This window comes from Gorilla gorilla, chromosome 4 (assembly GCF_029281585.2).
Source record: "Gorilla gorilla gorilla isolate KB3781 chromosome 4, NHGRI_mGorGor1-v2.1_pri, whole genome shotgun sequence".
NCBI lineage: Eukaryota > Metazoa > Chordata > Mammalia > Primates > Hominidae > Gorilla > Gorilla gorilla.
Window position 1 is genome coordinate 92,225,222 of NC_073228.2, and position 23,126 is coordinate 92,248,347.

The 23,126-nt window shown below is 38.3% G+C and overlaps 1 long non-coding RNA gene across 2 annotated transcripts; it reads left to right on the top strand.

Annotated features, from left to right (window-relative positions):
• The first annotated feature begins 8,495 nt into the window (after positions 1-8,495).
• On the top strand, positions 8,496-22,848 carry LOC109026900 (uncharacterized). 2 transcript variants are annotated; one of them, XR_002005953.4, is made up of 4 exons: positions 8,496-8,631; positions 11,319-11,349; positions 19,613-19,796; positions 22,772-22,848. It is a non-coding gene; the product is annotated as an uncharacterized lncRNA (long non-coding RNA). The 2 variants fall into 2 exon arrangements; XR_008679894.2 differs by having other exon boundaries at positions 19,669-19,796.
• The last annotated feature ends 278 nt before the right edge of the window (positions 22,849-23,126 follow it).

Below are 23,126 nucleotides of genomic sequence, written 5' to 3' on the forward strand. Positions count from 1 at the left end.
TTTTCTGAACTGAACCACAATTATATTTCCAAGGAAGAATAAATTGCATCCTTAAATATTGTATTACTTTAAGAAATTTTAAGTATGTTATCCACTAATGCTTTCTAATGCATTTTAAACGTATTATAGTGACTCTTAACTGAGTAAAATTATATGACATATAGATTGCTATCATTGTCTTTATGAAGAGATCTACAAGAAGTTTTCTAAAAATGTTTCTAACCTAATATTATCTTCATTTATCAAGTAACTAAAATTTAAAACACAACAAGATGGCATCTGTAAATAGACAAAATTGTACACCAAGGACTGTACTATACGTTTTTGCTAAGTTGAATGTTCCAATAAAAAGTTTGGAATATTTCATATGCTGTAAGGCCTTTTAGACAAAACTGAAAGATAGGCTGTGGTTATGCTCATAGACAGTTTACTGGCAGGAAACAGAGAGATACTGGGATTGTCCCCCATCAGAATAAATCTCTCTCACTGGAGATCTCCAGAATTCTATCATTAATATTGTGTTTTGTTAGGTTAAATGATACTGGCTCCAACCATCTGCTTTTAAGATATAGACACCCAACTGAGAAGGCTCTAAGTGACTCTCTAACACCTTCATCTTTATGAGTGGCCTGAGGGCATTTCTTGTCCCGATTGGAGGTATTTGTAGGAGAAGGGAGAAAGACCCAACCCTGAAAAGTACTGAGATTCACTGAGAACAAAGGATGTCACCTCTCCCTTATACTTAAGAGATATTCCCTAGTTCTCTATTTAAATTGCAGTATGGCCAGGCCACCCTTTGTCCCTACAGAGGACAGGAATGCTTAGTCATGGGGGAGGGGTTCCTTCCCTACAGCATTCTTCCATAATGCCCTGAGGGGCATTTTTTGCTCTGTCTTCATAGAACTCTGAAGGACTATTTTTTTGTATTATTTGTCACCTTACATGTTTTACCATATAGAACTTACAAAGTTCCAATTTGACCTTTAAAGCCACTCTATCTTTTTTAAACAGATATCCATCTGTTTGCAGTGGTTTTCAGATGAAAATGAGGGTCCCAGTGGTCTTCTCGTTAACAGTGACTTTCCTGATTTCTGACTCTCACTGTAATGCACTAAAACCATGAACATTTCAGTCAATTAACTTTATGATCTGTCCTAAGACTGCTCAATTTTGCTCTTGAAATTTTCTTCATTCTATTAATGCTGTTTTAACACAGAGCATTTTAGAATAGAGAAAATAAAAGTTAACTACTTTGAAGGCAAACTGTAAAGTCATACTCTCCCTAAAACCCCATACCTGACACAATTAACAGATTGATTCTAACGCACTGAAGGGTGCATTCTTTCTGTGCCACTGCCCTAAAGGCTCTTGGAAATTCAGAAGGCAGCCATCTCTCCCAGCCTCCCATCCCATCACCTCAGCAACAGAAACCCTCGGATGCACAGGTCACTCCACTTGAGGCTTTGACAAGAACACATTCCCCATGGGTGGTCTGGCTTTTACAAGTGTTTGGGCACAAATACATTAATGTGACCTTTTTTAAAAGCAGCTGATCTTTCTCTGCATTCATGGAACAATCATCACACCAATTCTCTGCTTTCTAAAATATTGTCCTTAAAATCTAGCAATGCCAAATACTGCACAATTTCAGATTGTTGTTGATTCCTGGATTTCCGTTATCCTTCTGCCAACCAGTCAAAAGCTTATGCATTGTATTCATGTTTTCAGCTCTGCTGTTCTTGGAGCATCTCCATGCTTTGCTGCACTGCAATGATATTTAGTGTCCTGTCAGTTCCCCAGTGTCAAGGAGTGCAACCAAATGGTTTTGCTACTTAATCGGCACAAACTGCAAGCACTTAGAAACCAGGCACAGGAGGGGCTATTCCTGACAACAGTATCAAAAATGCATCCAAATAAGTAAAATGACTTGGACTATTGACAAGCAAAGAGTGCTCCTAAACTTTTGTTCTAATTTTTAAAAAAATAATATTTCAGGATCCAGCTTTATATACTGATATCTGCAAATGAAGTTAATTCAATCTAGATGAGACACTGGGCATATTTTTCATTCATATAACAGGTTGTTCAGAGTCTCAGAAAGTATTAAAATATTTTCTTCATGATTGGAAGGAAACATTATTTGCAACAGCTGTAACCTGAAGGCGAAAATGCCTAATTCACTCGTAGATTATTAAAAAGCATCAGGACATACTCAAAATGAAAGGACCTTAGTTCTTCAGATTGAGGTGACTAGTTAAGGAGAGAAACAGCAGGACTTTTCGAGGGGTTTTTTTGAGGTCTGAGTTCTAAGAAAGTTGCAAAAGCTTCTTAAAGTTCTGGTGGTTCAGCAAAGAAGCTACCAAATTAATTTGATTGCTTTTAAAAGAGGGGAAAGGAGAAAGAGTGAACAGTGAATTACTCACAAGGCCCCATTAACTAAAATGTGTATGTATGTGTGTTTTGTGTGTATGTGTGTTTTTTATGTGTATATGTGTGTTTTAAACTGACTTTAAAAGTCACTGACTTTCACAAAACACAAATAGATGGGTCAACTTCAAAGGAAATCTAAAGTGAAGGACAAGTGGACACAAAAGCCTATTTTAGATACCTATCCACCAACCCCTGAACTTCCTGTTACCAAAAAACAACCCATCCTCCTCCTGTCTCATGATGCTGCGTGTGTTTCACGCTCTCCTCCTTGTTACTGAAAATGTCCTTTCTTTCCTCCTTTGTTCTGTCCAAGCCTCTATTTCTACTCTTTCCTCCCTTCCCCGTAACCTCTGCCATTCTTCAGCAGACTCTTGCTCTGTGCCATGACCTTGCCCATGTTCTTTCAGGTCAGAGATTCTTGAACTTCTCCCTGACCCTGACTCTTGTTCCGGCTCTATTCTTGTCCTAGAGCTGATTGCCAGAGGGCTTCCTGGCAGGCTTCTGGGAGGACTGAGGGCAGTGTCAGCCTGGCTAGACATTCTGATCCATGCACTTCAGCCCCTTATTGACAGCAACTTCCCAGAGGTGGAAAGCATGAGTCAATTTTGAACTTGAAAATTTTGTATGGTTTCCAACTGTCCTGAATGTATTCTTCTGTTTCATGTGATTATCAGTTTGCAGCATGCTGCTGGCTACCTAAATCCCATGCAAATCACTTGCAAGATGTAGGCTCAGTGAAAAACACTCTCCCACATGTACAATTAGAACCAAGCATTATTCCCTACAAATCTAGCTCTAAGAAATGAAAAAGGGAGGTTATTATTATTTTTAATATTAATAGCAACTATTAACCATTAATTTAGCCTAAATCATCTGCAAGGGAAATCTGTGCTGCTTGCTTGTTAGTTGAACGGAGTGCATGATAATGTTCTGTTGTGTGCTATGTGGCATATTCAGTTGCTAGGTTACCCAGAGCATCAGGAATTCAGGGAACAATGTACTTATATCTTTTTCAATTTTGAAAAATAAAATAGGTATTGACATAAAATACAGTGTGGCACTGAAGTAATTTTGTAGTGGAGAGATCAGAGGAAGGGGGCCTTTCATCTCAGTGACAGCAGTTTACTCCTCGTTGTGACTTACTGAGGGCAGTGGCAGGACAGCACAATAGGATGTCAGTCTCTGGCAGAATGCTTGTGGTCCCTGTACCCCAGCAACTGTTTCTTGAGTCAGGCTCCCCAAAGCCATCCAGCAGCTGCTGTTCTGAGCTATGTCAACTGGTCCTACAGAAACCCTTGACAGGTCCAGTGATGTATGAGCATGCAAGGGAAAAGCCAAACCTTTCATGTTAAGAACAAGTATGACAGATCTGGCTAAGGTCCTCAGTTGGCAGAGGCCATGCCAGGAGCTTTTTTAAAATGATTATTATTATTATCACCTTCGTACTCAGAGATAATGTCATAATTTACAGTCAGCCATTGTGTGATCCAAATGATTGATGCCACTTGGACATGAATTGGTGGGGTTAATAATGGTCTTTCAGTGGGGCCCAGCATGGGAGGAAGCTCTCTTAGAAAGGCTGCCTTCACTTTGATATTCTGCTCAAGACAGGAAGGTGGACTTCTAGAAGTCAACACTCCATCATCCTCTACTTCTGAAAGCATCCCCAGGGCCCTGGTGAAAACTAGGGGTGGGGAAACCACAAAAGCTCCTTTCTGTTCTTTCCAAAAGTACATTTGCTTGTGTTCAACCTTCAGCAGTGGATGTAATCATAGAAGTTCCATTGAGGTATGCACTGTTAATTCTCTGATGAAAAAACAGCTACTTTTGGAAGGTATAGTTCAAGAATCCAAACAAGGGATCTGCCCCATCCCCAGCAGCATTATTCAGTCAGAACCCAAACTAGAGGGGGTTACATCCATGTTCTTTAATCTATTAATCATGGCATTATATTGAGCACCTACAGCCAGACATTGTGCTAATGCTGAGAGAAAGTCAATAGTGATTAAGATAATATTCTTATTTTTAAGGTTATTAAAACCAGTTGGGGATACTGTAATACATTTAAAGAAAGAAAATGCAGGATGGAGAAGATTGTCATTTATTTTACACCTATGTGGTAGGTACTACAATGCAATTAGACAAAACTTTGGGAAATTGAAATTGAATCTAAGAGATGGTGTCTTGTCCAAGGTCACACAAACGGGTAGAGAACAAGGATTCTAACCTAGATCTTTCTGAGCCTTCTTTCTCCTACTCTATTTCCCAGTGTTCAGATAACACTATGTGGTGAGAATTATTTTTTCAAAAATTAATACAAAGTACTACAAAAATTGAGAAAAGATGACTTGTGAACAAGGCCATCAGAGAAGGCTTCTTGAAATATATGGTGAAATGTATGGTGAAATCTCCTTCCTTGAAGAAGGAGAGAATTTAGAATGAAAGAAGAGTGGGCCATAAAAATCTTGTTGTGAGTTATTTTTTTCTGTCTGGAGACTCACTACGCCTTTGTTTTAGCACTTCCAAAAAGGAGAACTACTCTTTAAAATGACTAAACTTGGACAGCTTGCACCATTAAGTAGCAACATTCATTTTTCTCAAACACTGCAGTTCACCTGTCTCACTGAAAGATATTATTAAGCCATCACCATATAAGCATCCTTCATCTTGAATTTCCTTTTTGGCTTTATACCTACATCCAGTGATATCTTTCCTCCAAAGTGCCTAAAACACTTAAAAACAGATGATATTATTACTATTTTACCAACAATGACATTGAATTGTATCCACTATGTCTAACACTGTCTGTCCCTGGAATTATCATATGTACTAGTGATAAGGATTATTCTTTATGAACAGAAAAAACACAGGTGCACTGAGCCTTCCCAGGTAATGAAATAAGGCAGAATTGCTTTATAAATACAGAGTAGATGTGCAATAAATAGTGAATAAGATCAACTCTAACAACACATCAACATCCTCAAAAGCAACCTAGCTGAGGGTCCCACTTCTTTTCATTCTGAGTCTATTAATCCTGTCAGTCTTCAACTGCCTTCCATAGCCATCATAGGAAAGCCCAAATTCATCAGCATGGCATCTAGGGTCGCTCCACAGTTTGACACTAGTCTGGACTGACATTTCCCAAAGTCTCTTCCTTATGTAAGTCTAAGTTAGTTGGATACAAGAGAAAGTGCCCAAGGAACTCCCAAGGATGCCAAAAGTGCAGCAGGAGCTATGATGTCATGAAGGTTAGTGGGTATCGGTGCCAGGCTCCATCACCACTCATACACTCTATGCCAGTCTGCTGGATCACCTTCTGCAGGGTACTTATATCAAAGTTGAAGGCAGTGATAGATGAAGGTTCCAAATTGTTCTCATGGGCTCCCATTTGTCTTCTCTCTCCTCCTCTTTGCGTCCAGCTTCTTTTCCAAACTGCTGATCCTGCTGACCTTCACGCCCACCCCCAGAAGCGTAGCCAACAACCTTCCATAGACTTCTTCAGCTCTGATAATTATATGAGGTCTAATCCGTATAATAAACTCCTTATTTCTTATTATTCTTACTGTGTCTCTTTCCCTGATAATGCTCTAATGAATACACTAACCTATATACCTGCAACGGACTGAATGTCTAAACTCCTCCAAAATTCACGTGTCAAATTCTAACCCTACATTACAGTATCAGGAGGTAAGGCCTAATATGTTTGGCTTTGTGTCCCCACCCAAATCTCATCTTGAATTCCCATAATCCCCATGTGTCTTGGGAGGGACCCGGTGGAAGGTAATTGAATCATGAATGTGCTTACCCTCATGCTGTTCTCACAATAGCAAGCAAGTTCTCACAAGATCTGAAGGTTTTTTAAGGAGATTTTCCCCTTTTGCTCAGCACTTCTCCTTCCTGCTGCCCCCTGAAGAAGGTGCCTCTCTTCCCCTTTGCTTTCTGTCATGATTGTAAGTTTCCTAAGGCCTTCCCAGCCATGCAAAACTGTGAGCCAATTAAACCTCTTTTATTTATAAATTACCCAGTCTTGGGTATTTCTTCATAGCAGTATGAGAACAGACTAATACAGGGTCTTTAGGAGGTTGCTACGTTACATATTATGTTACAGATTAGTGTCCTTAGAAAGGTACCCTAGAGAGCTCTCTCACCCTCTTTTCATCATGTGAGGATATGCTGAGAAGTCAGCATGCAATCAGCAACCCAGAAAAAGGGGCCACATTCGAACCCAATCACTCTGGCACCTGGATCTCAGACTTCCAACCTTCAGAAACCAATTTCTGTTGTTTATAAGCCATCTAGCCTATAGTACCTCATTATAACAGCCTGAACTAAGACAGTACCCTTAATCATCTTTATATTCCATTCTTCCTCAAAAGAGAAGGAATGGAATATAAAGAGAAGTTATCATTACTTCTCTTTATATTCCATAACTCAAAGAGAAGTTATCATTCAATTTCATTCTATTGCTTCCCCCTAGGATGCCATTCCTTGCTTCCCTATTGCTATGGTTTGAGTGTGTTCTCTCAATTCATGTGTTGTAAACTTTATTCCCAATGCAACTGTGTTGTGAGATGAAGCCTAGTAAGAAAGAATTGTGTCACAAGGACAGAGTCCTCATGAAAGGATTAATGTCTTTATTGTGGTAGTCGGTTAGTTATTGCAAGAGTGTGTTATTATGAAGGGAGTTCACCTTTCTCGCTATCTCCCACATGCTTGCTTCCACCTGTTGCCTTCCACCATGGAGTGACTCTTGCCAGATGACAGCACCATGCTCTTGGACATCTTCACCTCCAGATCCATGAGCCAAATAAACTTCTGTTCTTTATAAATTACCTAGTCTATGGTATTCTGTTATAGCAGCAGAAAACAGACTAAAGCACCTACATTTGAGATGATAATAATAATAATAGCCAACATATACATAGATCTGAACAATGTAATCTTTAAAGCACCCCTAAGAGATAAGTTACTATTGCTATCCTGACTTTAGAGATGAATAAAGGGAGACTCACAGACATTAAAATTAGCTTTCCAAAGATCCCTCAGATAATAAGAGGTGACAGCAGGTTTTTAAACCAGTCAGTCTGATTCCAGAATCCCTGCCTTTAATCACTATTCTATGCTGTCTCTTACATACCACATAGCCTACACCTAAGGTGTGCTGTGTTAACAAATAAAGCCTCAAATCTCAGTGATTTAACATAATAAATATGATTTCACACTCATGCAAAATGAAATCTGTATCAGGCTTTCTCCTAACCATCTGGAATCCGGCCCCTAAGATTGCTGCTGCAGAGAAAGAAATGACCACAGGATTTTGCAGGCCTATTTTAAAAGCCAGGCCTGCAAATGACTTACATCTCTTCCACCCACATCCCATTGGTCACATCCCAGTCACATGGACCTGGTCTAAATGCAAGAAGGCCTACAAAAGATGGGTACGTGGATGTGTAGCAAACACTGACCATCTCTGCCATGCTTATCCTTCAAAATTCATCTTTCTCCCCGAAAGCTGTCTTCTAAGCCGAATGAATCTCTATTTCTTCAGTACCTAAAGCAGTATGTTTGCAAACCTATTTAGTAGCATATAACATCTTTTTTTAATACGATTTATTTTAACTTCATTTTTTATCAAAGTGAAAAAAAAAAAAAAGAAGAACTTGCACATTATTGAAGTCCGTTTAGCATGCCTCTTCAGGAAGATAAACAGGAGCCTCTTACCACAGCCCTTTAGAGCCCTCCCTCTCCCTGCTCCATTCTAGACTGTTTATCCTGTAGTTCTGCAACTCAGTTGCCATCTCAGCTCTTCTTTCTTCTTCTCTCCTACATGGAATCCTTGCATCCTTCCCATGTCATTATCTGAGTTATGCTTTCATTTTGTTAAAGAAAGTCTCAAATGGCTTCTGCAAACATTGGAGGCAAATTTTCTGAGATTCTGCCTACAAGGTGCATTCATTCCCCTCTGTACTTAATGTATTCTTTAAATGTATATGGAATTCTGAGCTTCCATTGTTGACATTGAGAAGTTTGATGATGTTATAATTCTTGATCCTTTGTAAGCGAGCTACTTTTCCTCATCTGCATTTTAAAGAATCTTCTTTATATTTGTGTTGTCCTGAAATTTCCTTGCGAAGTGTTTTGCTGTGGATCCTTCACGAGCCCTCATTCTGGGCACTCAGTGGGCTCTTTCAATGCTGGAATGTATGTCCTTTAATTCTGGAAATTTTCTTATATTATGTCTTTGTTCAGTTTTTTCTTTTTTCATTCTCTTTCTGAACATTTTAGGAGTAAGATGTTGGCCTTTCTGGATCTCTCTCTCTCTCTCTCTCTCTCTCTCTCTCTCTCTCTCTCAACAGGGACTCACTCTGCCATCCAAGCTGGAGTGCAGCGGTGTGATCATGGCTTACTGCGACCTCGACCTCCGGGGCTCAAGCTATCGTCCTGCTTCAGCCTCCTTTGTAGCTGGGACCACAAGTGTAGACCCCCACACCCAGTTAATTTCTTTATTTTTGTAGAGATGGGGTCTCCACATGTTGCCCAGGCTGGTCTCTAACTCTTGAGCTCAAGCAATCTGCCCACCTTTGCCTCCCAAAGTGCTGAGATTACAGGAGTGAGCCACTGTGCCTGGCCTTAGATTGGTCTCTTAATATTCTTATCTTTTCTTGATTTTTGCCCATTTCTTTGTCTTTTTCCTCCACTTTCTGAAAATTGGTCTTAAGTTCTGAATTTTCTATTGCTTTTAATTTTTAATTTGGCTATCTGATGTTTAATTTCCAAGAGCTCTTTTTTGTTGTTTTTTGAGTATCTTTTTAATGGTTCTTAATTCACATATAAGGTATATTCGCTCAGCTCTCTAAGGATTTTATCAATGGCTTTGAGGTAGAAGAGTGCATTTCTTCTGTTTTCTGCCTTATCTATATTTTCCTCTAAGTTCTTTTGGTTCTCTCTCTCTCTCTTTCTCTCCCCTCCCCCATCCCCCACCCTTTTCTCTCCTCTGCTTTTCTTGCTGGAGGCTTTCATCAGGTATCTAGTAAGTTGTTGCCCATTCACATTTAAGAGTGAAACACTAAAAAGCTGTTTGGAATATGTATATGAAGGTGGAACTTATCAACTGGTGGGTTTCACTGCTGGCTAGAGACATAGCCCTTTAGGGGGGTGACTCCCAAATATCGGTCTCTTTAGACAGACACAGACCAACACTCTATACTAGTTCAGTAGCTATGGAGAAAATTCTCCACTCTGCCTGAGGATAGAGGCCTGATTTCAAGTATTCTTTTAGCCAAGCAGCTCAAGGAAGGCTTAACATTCAGTTTGAAGGCTTTCCTCTAGTCCTCCTGTTTTTAATATATAGTGTCTTTCTTCCCACCATTCATTTCAGCCTCTCCAGTTCAATTTTTTCACAAAATAAAACCACTCTTCCCTGTTACCATTGGCAAAGGGAAAAACCAAGGAGCTCTAGGTGCTTGTTGTAGAAATGTCCAACCAATTCTCCCTGTTTTCAACTCCTTACCTTATTTCTGTCTTCCATGATACCAAGTGTCTTTAATCTCTGAGACTTTCTGAGATTTTGTGGCAAAATTTCATGTTTCTCATTGCCATTACCCTCTGTAAGTATTTAGAATCAGGTTTCCCGCCTCTGGGAACTTTTACATCCACTTCTATCTTCTAAAAAGGGCTTAATCTATTATTATATATCCTCCCATTCTGCTTATGCTTATTAGTTCACATATTTTCTCTCATCTTAGTGGTATTTCAAGAGGGTACAAGGTAAACAAATATATTCTATCCACTGTTTAACCAGCTTGTGTTCTGTCCATGTACATACTTTCTTTACTCCAATAGAGTGTCAATTCCTTGAAGGCAGGTACTGTAACTCATTCTGCCTTTTATCTACCATGGTGTCTTGTACATAGCAGAATCTCAATAAATAGATATTTTATTGGAGAGCTGGAAAACGTCCTGAAATTCTACCCAGAAGCTCACAAAACCTCTTTTCCCTCGAAGTATTTGAAAAACATTTTTTCAACTTTTAAGTTCAAGGGTACAAGTGAAGGTTTGTTACATAGGTGAACTTGTGTCATGAGGGTATGCTGAACAGATTATTTCATCAGCCAGGTATTATGCCTAGTACGCATTAGTTATTTTTCCTTATTCTCTCCCTCCTCCCAACCTCCAGTCTCTGAAAGGCCCCAGTGTGTGTTGTTCCTCTTTATATGTCCCTATGTTCTCATGATTTAGCTCTCACTTACAAGTGAAGACAGGTGGTATTTGGTTTTCTGCTCCTGCATTAGTTTGCTAAGGATAATGGCCTCCAGCTCTATCCATGACTTTGCAAAGGACACGATCTCATTCTTTTTTATGGCTGCATACTATTCCATGGTGTATGTGTATCACATTTTCTTTATCCAGTCTATCATTGATGGGCATTTGGGTTGGTTCCAAGTCTTTGCTATTGGGAATAGCGCTGCAATAAACATACACGTGCATGTGTCAGCCGTTGTGGAAGACAGTGTAGTGATTCCTCAAAGACCTGAAGACATAAATACCATTCAACCCAGCAATCCCATTACCGAGTATGTACCCATACTCATATATAATCATATATTCCAAGTATATATAAAGGAATATAAATCATTTGATATAAAGACACATGCACATGTATGCTCATTGCAGCATGATTCAGAATAACATAACTTCTTAAAAGAATAAAATGTTTAGACAAAAATGTTCTGTCACTAAGCCCTGTAACTGTGTAGACCAGCCTTTACATGTCCTCATCTCATTGTTTAGATATTTGTGTTGACTATTCAACCTCAACTTTTTAACCAAAAGCCTAAAACAATATAATTTACAGTGAAATAATCAAAACATCTCTGATTATTTCAAAGCATTGAAGACAAAGCCAGACAGGATTTCAGGGTAAGTGGAATTCTATGCTGTGACTGAAAAATACAGTTCTCTCCCATTTTACTCTCAATCTTGAGGCTTCTATTGGCATCCTCCTGTTGTAATTGGAATGATTCTGCCACCAAAAATACTTAGAAGGTAGTGACCCAATCTCTCAGTGATTTTTTAAACAATGGTATAAATATTGATTACTTACACAACTAGGAATAAGATAGTGTCCTCAAAGTAAGAGATGATGATTTAAAAGGGCAAAGTATAAATCCACATCTGTTTTCTATGACACAAATAAAAATTATTTCTAAATTATCAACATTTTCTTCCTCATAGCTTCTGTGTGTATATATCTTTCTAAATTGCCATTTTCGATTGGGCGTCATTTTTAACTGAGAATTTTTCAAATATGTTGTTTTAACTGCTGCTGTTTTGGTTTATGTATTTTAGTTGAAGTTTTAAATTGTGTGCTTGCACCCCATGGAGTAATAACCACAAAGGGTAGAATTTTGTTAATTGAAAGAATAAATTTGAAAACAATGCCCTAAATAAGTTAGACAACTAGGTTATAGATGAGACTTCCAAGAGATATACAGGTATATTTGTTAGTGCCTGTGTGCACCCTTAAATACATGTGGATCCTTTTATATAATAACAACAGATAGAATGGTAACATAAAAGTGTAAACTGCTTTAAAAAAAGCATTATATTCTTGAACTAGTTGAGTTGTAAAGTGTTTCTAAAGAAAGAATTTCACAAAGATTAAAATGTCATTATTTGCTCATAATCACTGCATAACCACTATATGCCAGATACTATTCTAGGCACTAGAGAAAAAAATAAATGACCAAAAATAAAATAATTTGCCTTTAAGGAATTTACCATCAAGAGATAGACACACAAACAGTTGGAAAACAATGTGAAAACTACTAGAGAATGGCTAGACATGGAGTTCTACGGGCATCGAAAAGAGAATTTTCAATTGAGACTTGCAAGATAGTTAGATATTATCCAGGAGAGAAAAAACTGCATGGGTCATTCCATAAGGAAAGCAAAGTGTGCAGAACACGCAGAAAGGAACGATTCATTGTGGCTGGGGAGCTATGAACAGATTGAGGGTCAGAGGGAGAAAAGGGAGCCAGAGAGGAGGGCAGAGCCAGACTGTGAAAGACTATATATGCCATGCTAAGGAGCTTAGACAAGAAGCAACTGGAAATATGTAGAGAGTTGTATGTGATGGAGTAAATAAATCAAATCCAATTTTAGAGAAGTCACAGTGATATGAAGAAGGAACTGCAAGAGGACAAGAAGAAAGGTGGAGCGTTGTTGCACTACCCATGAGAGAAATAATAAGGGCCTGAACTGAGGGGCTGAAAGGTAAATTCAGACTATAGGAGATGGAATTGACTGGAATTGGTGATTAATAAGATGAACCTGTGAAGGAAAGAAGAAGTCGAAGATGACTATATGATTCTACTTACATGAGATATCCAAATTGTCAAATTCATAGAAATAAAAAATAGAGTGGTGGTTGCCAGGGTTCTGGGAGGGAGGGGAGAGAAATGGGAAATTGTTGTGTAATGGACATAGAATTAGTTTAGCAAGATAAAAAAGTTCTGTAGACCTATTGCATAATAATGTAAATATACTCAACACTACTGACCTGTACACTTAAAAATGGTTGAGGTAGTAATTAAATTTTGTTATATGTTTATTAAAGAAAATAAAATTAAAATTAAACCTAAGCAAAAGTAAATCCAGGAAATAACTTGTCCGTTAACTGAACCATCAAACCAGTTATTTCCTTTAATCTACTGGTTGTTTGATAAATTGAACTGATCAATGAATGGAACTAAAATAAATAGTTTTACTTATATATAAACCCACATTGTGGTCTGAATATTTTCATCTCCCCAAAATTCATTTGTTGAAATCCTAACCCCATATAGATGGCATTAGGAGGTGGATCTTTTGAAAGTTGATTAGGACATAAAGGCATGGCCTTCATGAATAAAATTAGTGGCCTTGTAAAAGAAGCCCCAGAAAGCTGCCTTTCTCCTTCTACCATGTGAATACACAGCTAGAAGCCTCTATGGACCAGAAAATGGCACCTAACCATACACCGAATGTACCAGCACTTTGATCTTGAACTTCTCACCCTCCAGAACTGAGAGAAATAAATTTCTGTTATTTATAAGCCAGCTAGTCCATGGTACTGGGTTATAGCAGCACAAACAAACTAAGATAATCAAAAATGTAGTAAATAAGAAGTGTTTTTGAGGCTAAAAATGATATATATGCACCCTTAAAAGTTTTAGGGAAGGTGGTGACTAGGGCCAAAATTGCCTTTCTACGTTTCTTCTATTAACATTAATCTCTCTTCAATAAGGTGTATAGTTTGTGTGATGACATTGTAGTTCCCAAAATAATTATTAATTTAATTATTTAGATTAGGGATTATCATTTCCATGTGTTATGTGGTTAAACCTAGTAAAGTAACAACGTACATCAAGTTGTTTTAGCCAAGAAGCTAGGTTTTTAAACTAATTTGATATATTAATAGTGTTTAATAAAATTACAAATAAATATACCATTTCATTAATATTAGAATCACCACAGACAGAAGTGACTAGATTGCTCATCACTGATGACCCACAATCATCCCATGTATGCATGCATCGTATCATCATGTTCAGGAGTATTAGATAGAAATGATCTCACCCCATTCCTTTGGTTTCCCTAAGAAGGTATTTTTCCCTAACCACTCGTACATTTTTGCCCCATAGCATCTCTCTCCTCATCAGGTAGAGAAACTTACCTACAACAGACACAGAGGTCAGAGGCATGGGTGTCTCTTGGCTCCCACAGGAAGCTATCATCTTGCTTTGCTCCTCTATGCTGGAAGTTGTACCGCAGCAGGCCCAATGTGAGGTGCCCTGCTCTGATCCAGTGCTGCCTGTGACTGGATGAGTAGGTCTAATTTTGCAGTTTGATGATAGGGATTTCACTATTGCCCACATTCTCCACTATTAGCCTTGGTGAACACTTGGGCTTTCCATCTGACTATCTTTTGTCTCGTTTCTACAATGATTCTACACTCTGGATGAGAAAAGGGATTATACACAAATTCCAGAAAGGTCTACTTTTAACAAAATATATTTCAGGATATCAAGATTTAATTGTTTGCTCTAACATAACATGTGATTGTCTTTATTGATTCAGATATTAAATACATGGATACATATAAAGAAAAATGAAGTAGGCCAGGCATGGTGGCTCACACCTGTAATCCCAGCACTTTGGGAGGCCGAGGCGGACAGATCATGAGGTCAGGAGATTGAGACCATCCTGGCTAACACAGTGAAACCCTGTCTGTACTAAAAATACAAAAAATTAGCCGGGCATGGTGGCGGGTGCCTATAGTCCTAGCTATTTGGGAAGCTGAGGCAGGAGAATGGCATGAACCCAGTGCAGTGAGATGAGATCACACCACTGCACTCCAGCCTGGGTGACAGAGCGAGGCTCCATCTCAAAAAAAAATGAAGTATAGGTCTTAATTAACCAGCATAGACAGGAACTTGAGAATTTAAGAATGTTATAAGAAATAGGGCTCTTTCGAATGATATACCTAGGAATCCAACTTACAAGGGATGTGAAGGACCTCTTCAAGGAGAACTACAAACCACTGCTCAATGAAATAAAAGAGGATACAAACAAATGGAAGAACATTCCATGCTCATGGGTAGGAAGAATCAATATTGTGAAAATGGCCATACTGCCCAAGGTAATTTATAGATTCAATGCCATCCCCATCAAGCTACCAATGACTTTCTTCACAGAATTGGAAAAAACTACTTTAAAGTTCATATGGAACCAAAAAAGAGCCCACATTGCCAAGTCAACCCTAAGCCAAAAGAACAAAACTGGAGGCATCATGCTACCGGACTTCAAACTATACTACAAGGCTACAGTAACCAAAACAGCATAGTACTGGTACCAAAACAGAGATATAGATCAATGGAACAGAACAGAGCCCTCAGAAATAATGCCACATATCTACAACTATCTGATCTTTGACAAACCTGAGAAAAACAAGCAACGGGGAAAGGATTCCCTATTTAATAAATGGTGCTGGGAAAACTGGCTAGCCACATGTAGAAAACTGAAACTGGATCCCTTCCTTACACCTTATACAAAAATTAATTCCAGATGGATTAAAGACTTAAATGTTAGACCTAAAACCATAAAAACCCTAGAAAAAAACCTAGGCAGTACCATTCAGGACATAGGCATGGGCAAGGACTTCATGTCTAAAACACCAAAAGCAACAGCAACAAAAGCCAAAATTGACAAATGGGATCTAATTAAACTGAAGAGCTTCTGCACAGCAAAAGAAACTACCATCAGTCTGAACAGGCAACCTCCAGAATGGGAGAAAATTTTTGCAATCTACTCATCTGACAAAGGGCTAATATCCAGAATCTACAATGAACTCAAACAAATTTACAAGAAAAAAACAAATAACCCCATCAAAAAGTGGGCAAAGGATATGAACAGACACTTCTCAAAAGAAGACATTTATGCAGCCAAAAAACACATGAAAAAATGCTCATCATCACTGGCCATCATAAAAATGCAAATCGAAACCACAATGAGATAACCATCTCACACCAGTTAGAATGGCAATCATTAAAAAGTCAGGAAACAACAGGTGCTGGAGAGGATGTGGAGAAATAGGAACACTTTTACACTGTTGGTGGGACTGTAAAGTAGTTCAACCATTGTGGAAGTCAGTGTGGCAATTCCTCAGGGATCTAGAACTAGAAATACCATTTGACCCAGCCATCTCATTACTGGGTATATACCCAAAGGATTGTAAATCATGCTGCTCTAAAGACACATGCACAGGTATGTTTATTGCAGCACTATTCACAATAGCAAAGACTTGGAACCAACCCAAACGTCCAACAATGATAGACTGGACTAAGAAAATGTGGCACATATACACCATGGAATACTATGCAGTCATAAAAAATGATGAGTTCATGTCCTTTGCAGGGACATGGATGAAGCTGGAAACCATCATTCTGAGCAAACTATCGCAAGGACAAAAAACCAAACACCGCGTGTTCTCACTTATAGGTGGGAATTGAACAATAAGAACACATGGACACAGGAAGGGGAACATCACACATCGGGGACTGTTGTGGGGAGGCGGGAGAGGGGAGGGATAGCATTAGGAGATATACCTAATGTAAATGATGAGTTAATGGGTGCAGCACACCAGCATGGCACATGTATACATATGTAACAAACCTGCACGTTGTGCACATGTACCCTAAAACTTAAAGTATAATAATAATAAGATAAAAAATAAAAAAATAAAAAAAAGAAATAGGGCTCTTTCACACAACTCAATTTTAACTATTCCCCAAATATGTTAAATCTATTAGTAGTCCAAACCGCAGCTGTTGCATTAAAATTTAAATAGTAAATATAGATTTTTAAAGTCCTTACATTTAACATTAACTTTTCTTCTGTATGGAGAAGTAAAAAAAATTCTCTAGACAACTGACTAATGTTTATTTCTCCAACGTATTCACCAAACACCAACTGATCACCTAAGGGCAAAACACCACTGATAAACACTATGTATACAAACCCTCGTGCTTTCTACTTTAAAAGGGCACAAATAAAACGGTGGAGATGTACATATGTACAGGTACCTAGAATAAGGAGGTATTTGCTAAGTCTCATAGAAGGTAATAAAAATTGCATGGATGTTTACAACAAATAGAGGTCTCTTTCAGAGGAGAAATGCCTGTGCAAAGTAGGGGGCATTTTCATCGGAATGTGTACAACAGTGAGCAAACATGAAGTTTGGAAAGCACAAAGCAAAGAGCTTTTGGAGAGCAGTGAGAGATAAAACTGGAAAGGTATTTTGGGGCCATATCTGGAGCAGAGCTTGAATCCTAAAAAGAGTTAAAAATAATTGGAAAAAGGGCTGTGTGGGATGAGCAGTGAGTCAGCAAAAGATGAATAAAAGAAGTGCTGAGCAGAAAGGACAGCTCAGTTAAAGTGAACAAGCATAAATTTGTGGCAGACTCAATCAGTGCAGCTTTCTCAGCCTAGCAAGGAAATATTTAGAAGTTCAAGGTCCACGGGAAATTTTAGGCAATAAGTGAAGGCAATGCTGAGTCGGCTGACCATGAAAACAAACTAGATGGAAATGAAGTTGGAAGGAAGTTAACAGACAAGACAAAAAAGAGCAGAGTCAGGGTTGTGATGAGAAAAAAGACCAGGATCAGTATGAGTAAGAAATTTAGAATGGCTGACATTAAAGAGATTGTGGAAAAGGCAAGATACTCAGAATTGGAGACTGTGGAGATAGATGATGAGATCCAAGGATGGAAAGGAGTTGACGATCATTGGTGTCAAGGAGGTAACGAACTGTGGGGTCACCGACATGATAAAAAAAGAAAAGTGATAGGTTAAATTCACTGGGTAAGGAAAAAAAGTACCACAGAGTTCCAAATACCATGGCAGCTAGGAGAGAAGGAGGATGCATGAGACAGTCGGAAAGAGAAGAGATTGCTGAATTTCAACAGCCAGAACAATATTCAGGAATGGGCAATGGAGAAGGAAGGAGATTAATCCTCTTTCTTTGTCCTCTGTTAGTAATAAAAGAAGGGAAAAAGAGAAAGCTGTCCTGGCAAGAATTTCATGGGAGGTAACATCATTAATAAGAAAGCCAGGCTCACTTATAGAAGAGAGGTAGAAAGAGCATTTGTGAAAAATAAATCAAAAATATAGGAAAGTTTTATAAAAACAGGGGGAAAATAACAGAATAACCATAGGATCTGGTAGCACAAAATGGCAAAGGCTGCCTCTATGACTCATTAGGGTTATTCACAAATATTATGGTTTACAAAGCAGATACAAACATGGACTTGCATTAGACAATTGAACATAATCAAGTGGCGTGTCATTTCCAGTGGTCGCTTTGCGTGCTATGCACAGCTCACCATGTCTCTTGACCTAAGGCAATTCTAGAGGCATGTGTCATATGGAGCTTTGGTCATCAGGGTCCCTGAGTGATGCTGAAGAGCAGAACCCCCTTGCCAACCCAATATACACATTTTGCCTGAGTGTAAAATAAACCTTTTTTTGTTCGAGCCACTAAAATTTGGGGAGTGTTTGTTTCTACAGCCTAAGTATTTTGATTAATAGGTAATTCAAGTAACTAGAGAAGAAAAACACTTTTAGAAAGTGCTTGAAATGTGTTCTCCTCTTGAGCATATCTGTTTTACAACAGTTTTTTAAACATCACAAAATTGTCTTCAAGATACAAAGAAGAACTATGAGAATTTAGATAAGAATACTCCAATATTAGAATGCCCTAGTGCTCACTGATGGTTTAGGACCAGCAGTAACAACACCTGGAGCCTACCCTCTCCTTCCCCAACCCGTATTCCCCACCCCAGTCTGTTAGCTTCATTAAGCCTAAGCCACAGACCCCAGGGAGAACAAAGGGAAAAGAGATCTCTCTGGCAGAAAGGTCTGGCCTGAGCTGGAGGTGGAAGAAATAGCACAAAGGAACAATTTGCTCCTAGGTAGAGTCCAGAGAAAGAGAAGTGAACCAGAAATTGGGATGGGGGTTCACTAGACATAGAATCTGAAGCTCAAAGTGAGAAGGATAACTAGGACTCATCTAATCAATGTTCAACAACTTGGCAGTGATCAGAAGACAGAATTTAGTTACTGGAGATCTTGAGAGCTGACAGAATCAACCAATTCCAATATTGGATGAGTAATCTGCTGTTTATTTTGGATTTGCTTTGTTTTTGTTTTTGTCTTTACTGTCTTTTTACAGACTGGAAGATGTGGTGAGCAGGATTCAGTGGCCTATGAGGCCTCCAGTTATACCTGCCATCACCTGTAAAAATTTTCACTGGTTTACATTTTAATTTTTTAAGATACCCTGGCCATGATGGTACAGAATAAAGGATCTTATTTCCTGGATCAAAAAAGCACAAAATATGTATCCTCCTTTTTCCATTGTTAATCAACTCTATTATATCTACTCTAATTTCTAAGCCTGTGAACTCTTGCTCAACTACCAAACATAGATGTTTGATGAAATGTCGGTTCCTGCCTGCTATGGGGTGATTCCAGCAGGAAGTGGCAGACTCCCAAGCAGGATAGTCTCACTGAGAGCTGTCACTTGTGGCTTGTAATATACTGTACACTAATGACTTTGTGACTTTGTTATCCCTTTTCTTAGCTTCTCAAAGGACACCTGGCTCAACTGAACGACTAGCTTATTTTATCACTCTGTAGGTCATCCTGACCCTTAGAAACAGAATTGAAGAGAGGAGGGAGCACCATGCAATTGTCACACCATTACTCCTAGCCCCAGAGATGCAATGATAAAGAAGTTCAGAGATGCAAAAGAGACGGCTGGAAAGGTTGGCTTCCTCCTTAGATTTGACAAGGATAATTCCAGAGCCTATAACTTCTAGTAATAAGGTTTCAAATTGACAGCATTTGGATGGATGGATGTTATTGACAGAGTTTTCTTTACGTTACTCTAAAGTCTCTCAGGAGTTAACATGATAGGCCACAGTCTAGAAGACAAAATGAGAGTCATTTATGCATTTTTGTGAGATGTGCATCAATGAGAAAAAAAGATAGAAAATTTTGCATTTGAAGATTCTGAATAAGCATCACATATCTGTTATTGTTGCCATTAGACTACTTTCCTTTTATTTAGCATTTTCAAAGCCAAACACTATACCACAGGGTTTCTTTTGTTGACTTTACATCTTCTCTTTTTATAAATGAGTGGGATCTGCCACCTTAATTATATAGAATGATATTTCTTCTCCCTTTTCATTTAAATTCTGTTTAAGCCAGGCATAAGGTACTACTTCCGTCTAAACAAATTAGGTTAATGGAGTTTTGATAACTCAGCCACTTTTATGCAGAATAGGCCTAAATTATACATATGTGCTGCCAACTCAGAAAGGAGCTTTATTTGGAAATTATGGCTTTGGATAGATAAGATTTTTTCCAACTCTATATAATAGTTACTTTTGACTTGCAATCACTTGTTATAGGCATTTTTGTAGTATAAAACCTGGACTATGGTTAAGTTTTACCAAAGCAAGAAATTACAGAGAATTATTTGTCAGACATATGCCCACAGTATGGAATATTTTCTCTTTTACTATCAAAAATGCACCAGGAAGGGTGTGGGTGTGCAACCTAAGCAGTAATTCCAGTTCTGCCTTAAAAAAAAAAAAAACAAGAAAGAAAGATTACTTAGGAATTCCAGGACACAATTGTGTGGCAGGACACAAATGTTCTTTTCATGCAGAAATAAATTGCTTTATTTACCTTCCCCCCTCTTCTTGCATTAGAAGGATGAAACATAAATGTTTCCATTCTTCACCAGGGAATATTTGAAAATTAAATCTTCCATGAATTTGAGAAGGGGAGATAGCTCATGAAGTTGATTCTGGTTCTAAGGTTTATGGACCATCAACGTCTATTGAGAAAAAATAAAAGGAAGAAAAGACTTTAAGAATAAAGAGAAGGAGACTAGATGGAAGGGTGAAGGATAGGGTTCACCAGATGGGCTGCTGACATCTGGGGCCTGATTCTAGCAAAGTTAGCTGGAAGGGAGAGGGCCTATTGCCCTAGAAGAGACAGTGAGGAGGATGAAATAGGAGTGTCTGCTTATGGCTGTCCTAGAATGCACTGGATTGTGAAGAGAGAAGAGCCTTCACTGACAACCACCCAGAACCACCAATCCACTCAGGCCAGAACCACCTATATTAGTTTCTTACCACTGCTATAAGAAATTACCACAAACACAGTGGCTTAAAACAACACAAATTGAATCTACTACAGGTCTGGGTGTCATGAGTACAAAATAAGGCTTAAAGGTTCTGGAAGAGCTGATTCCCTCTGGAGGCTCTCAAGAGAATTCACTTTTTGTCTTTTCTAGCTTTGATTCCTTGCCTCATGGCCCTGCATCACATCATTTTTCTCTCACTGCTTCTGTAATCACATCACCTTCTACTTTTGAATAATTACAGTCCTGGTATAAGAACTCTTGTGACTATGTTTAGGGCCCACCTGGATAATCCAGAATAACCTCTACTTAACAAGATCCTTAACTTAATCACATATGCAAAGGCTCTGACCAGGGACAATAGTTAATGACCCCACTGATAGAATAACATTGACCATGTGTTGAAAAAAAAAAGTTAACTTCAATCCCAAAAAGTTAATATAATTAGAATAATGTCCAATGATAAAGCCAACTTTGAGTTGTAGTGGAATTATAAGAGAAATATCTTAGCGTGGAGTTCCAGGATCTCCCTAGTCTATTATTTTGTTAATTATTTAAATTAACAAAGTTAATTCCTTTAAATACCTGCAAATTAGCTGAAATAATGCATGTTCTAAAGAGGAAGACAAATCATTATTTTTCTATAACTGGTCATTGGAAAAACCATTTAATGCACACCTAGTCCAGTTCGTGGCACTGTTGCATATTAGGTTTGGTTGGCCCAGCAGCAGTGTCAAGCTATTCACAGATTCCCATGGTTCTTGAATCCCTTTCTAGCCAGGAGAGTAGCAACATCTTCCCTACCTTGGAGAGGTGTAAATCTGAAGCACAAGTGAACTAATATTCCAATAATATCAGACCTTTTTAAAAGCTCAACACTCAAAAAAGATGTGGAAAAGGTTATGTTTGAAGACAATACACAGCACAGGCATCTTACAGTAAATTTTATTAGGTTTTTAAAGAGAATTATAGATGATAATGGATCTGTGGGATAATAGATAGTCCCGGAGGAACTACAAAGCTGTGATGCACGTGAGGGCCTCCACTAATGCCGTAAATAGTGAAAGTGTAGGCCCAGCAGTTTATGAATAGTCAATGTATTCAAAAAAGAAATTCAGCTTCATATTAATGTTGTTATAATCTACTGATATTTAATTCTTAGTAATGATTTTATTGATTTTCATATTTTAGTAATGCAAGCAAATAAAATGCCTTAGAACCTCAGAGATACTATTAGAAATAAAAGCATTTGCATTTTTTTCTATAAGTAGGCTATTATATTAGCTTTTCATTCATTTATTTATTCATTCATTTTTTCAGTCATTAAATACATCTTTTCTGAGCATTTGCTGTCCTGATAGATGTATGGACACACATAATTGTTATCACTTAATTATCTATAGTTTTACAATTTACAAGACATTTTCCAGGTATTATCCCACTTAATAGCTATGAGGTGGGTATTTTTGCCATCTTTTATGGAAGGGGAAACTGAAGGTTCACATTATCAAGAATCTTCCAAAAGGTCAGCTTGTCTTGGGGAACAGGCAGAGCTATAATTTAACCTCAATTATCTGTTTCCAGAGCCATCACAGCACACTGTTTGATTTCTCCCAGCGTTTTGAAATCTTAGTGTCTTCAAGGAGTCTTACAATACAAGGTAAGAAACCTCTATACCACAGTCTCAAGAATGTGCAAGTATTTTTCCAGGCTCCTGGCTATAATAATTCACAGTTTCTGGAGAATTACCCTTTCCAGTACCTCTCCTCAAACCAAAAGTTAACCACCTTTTCAACTTTCATCTAAGGTTTTATCTCTCGAATAACAGCCATTTTCCACAATGAAGCACAGCTTGTAATGAGTTCACAAAACTTACTGCCTGTATTACAATAAGGAAAAAACATCGAAGCCTCACTGAGGTCTCAATTTTATGCAGCGC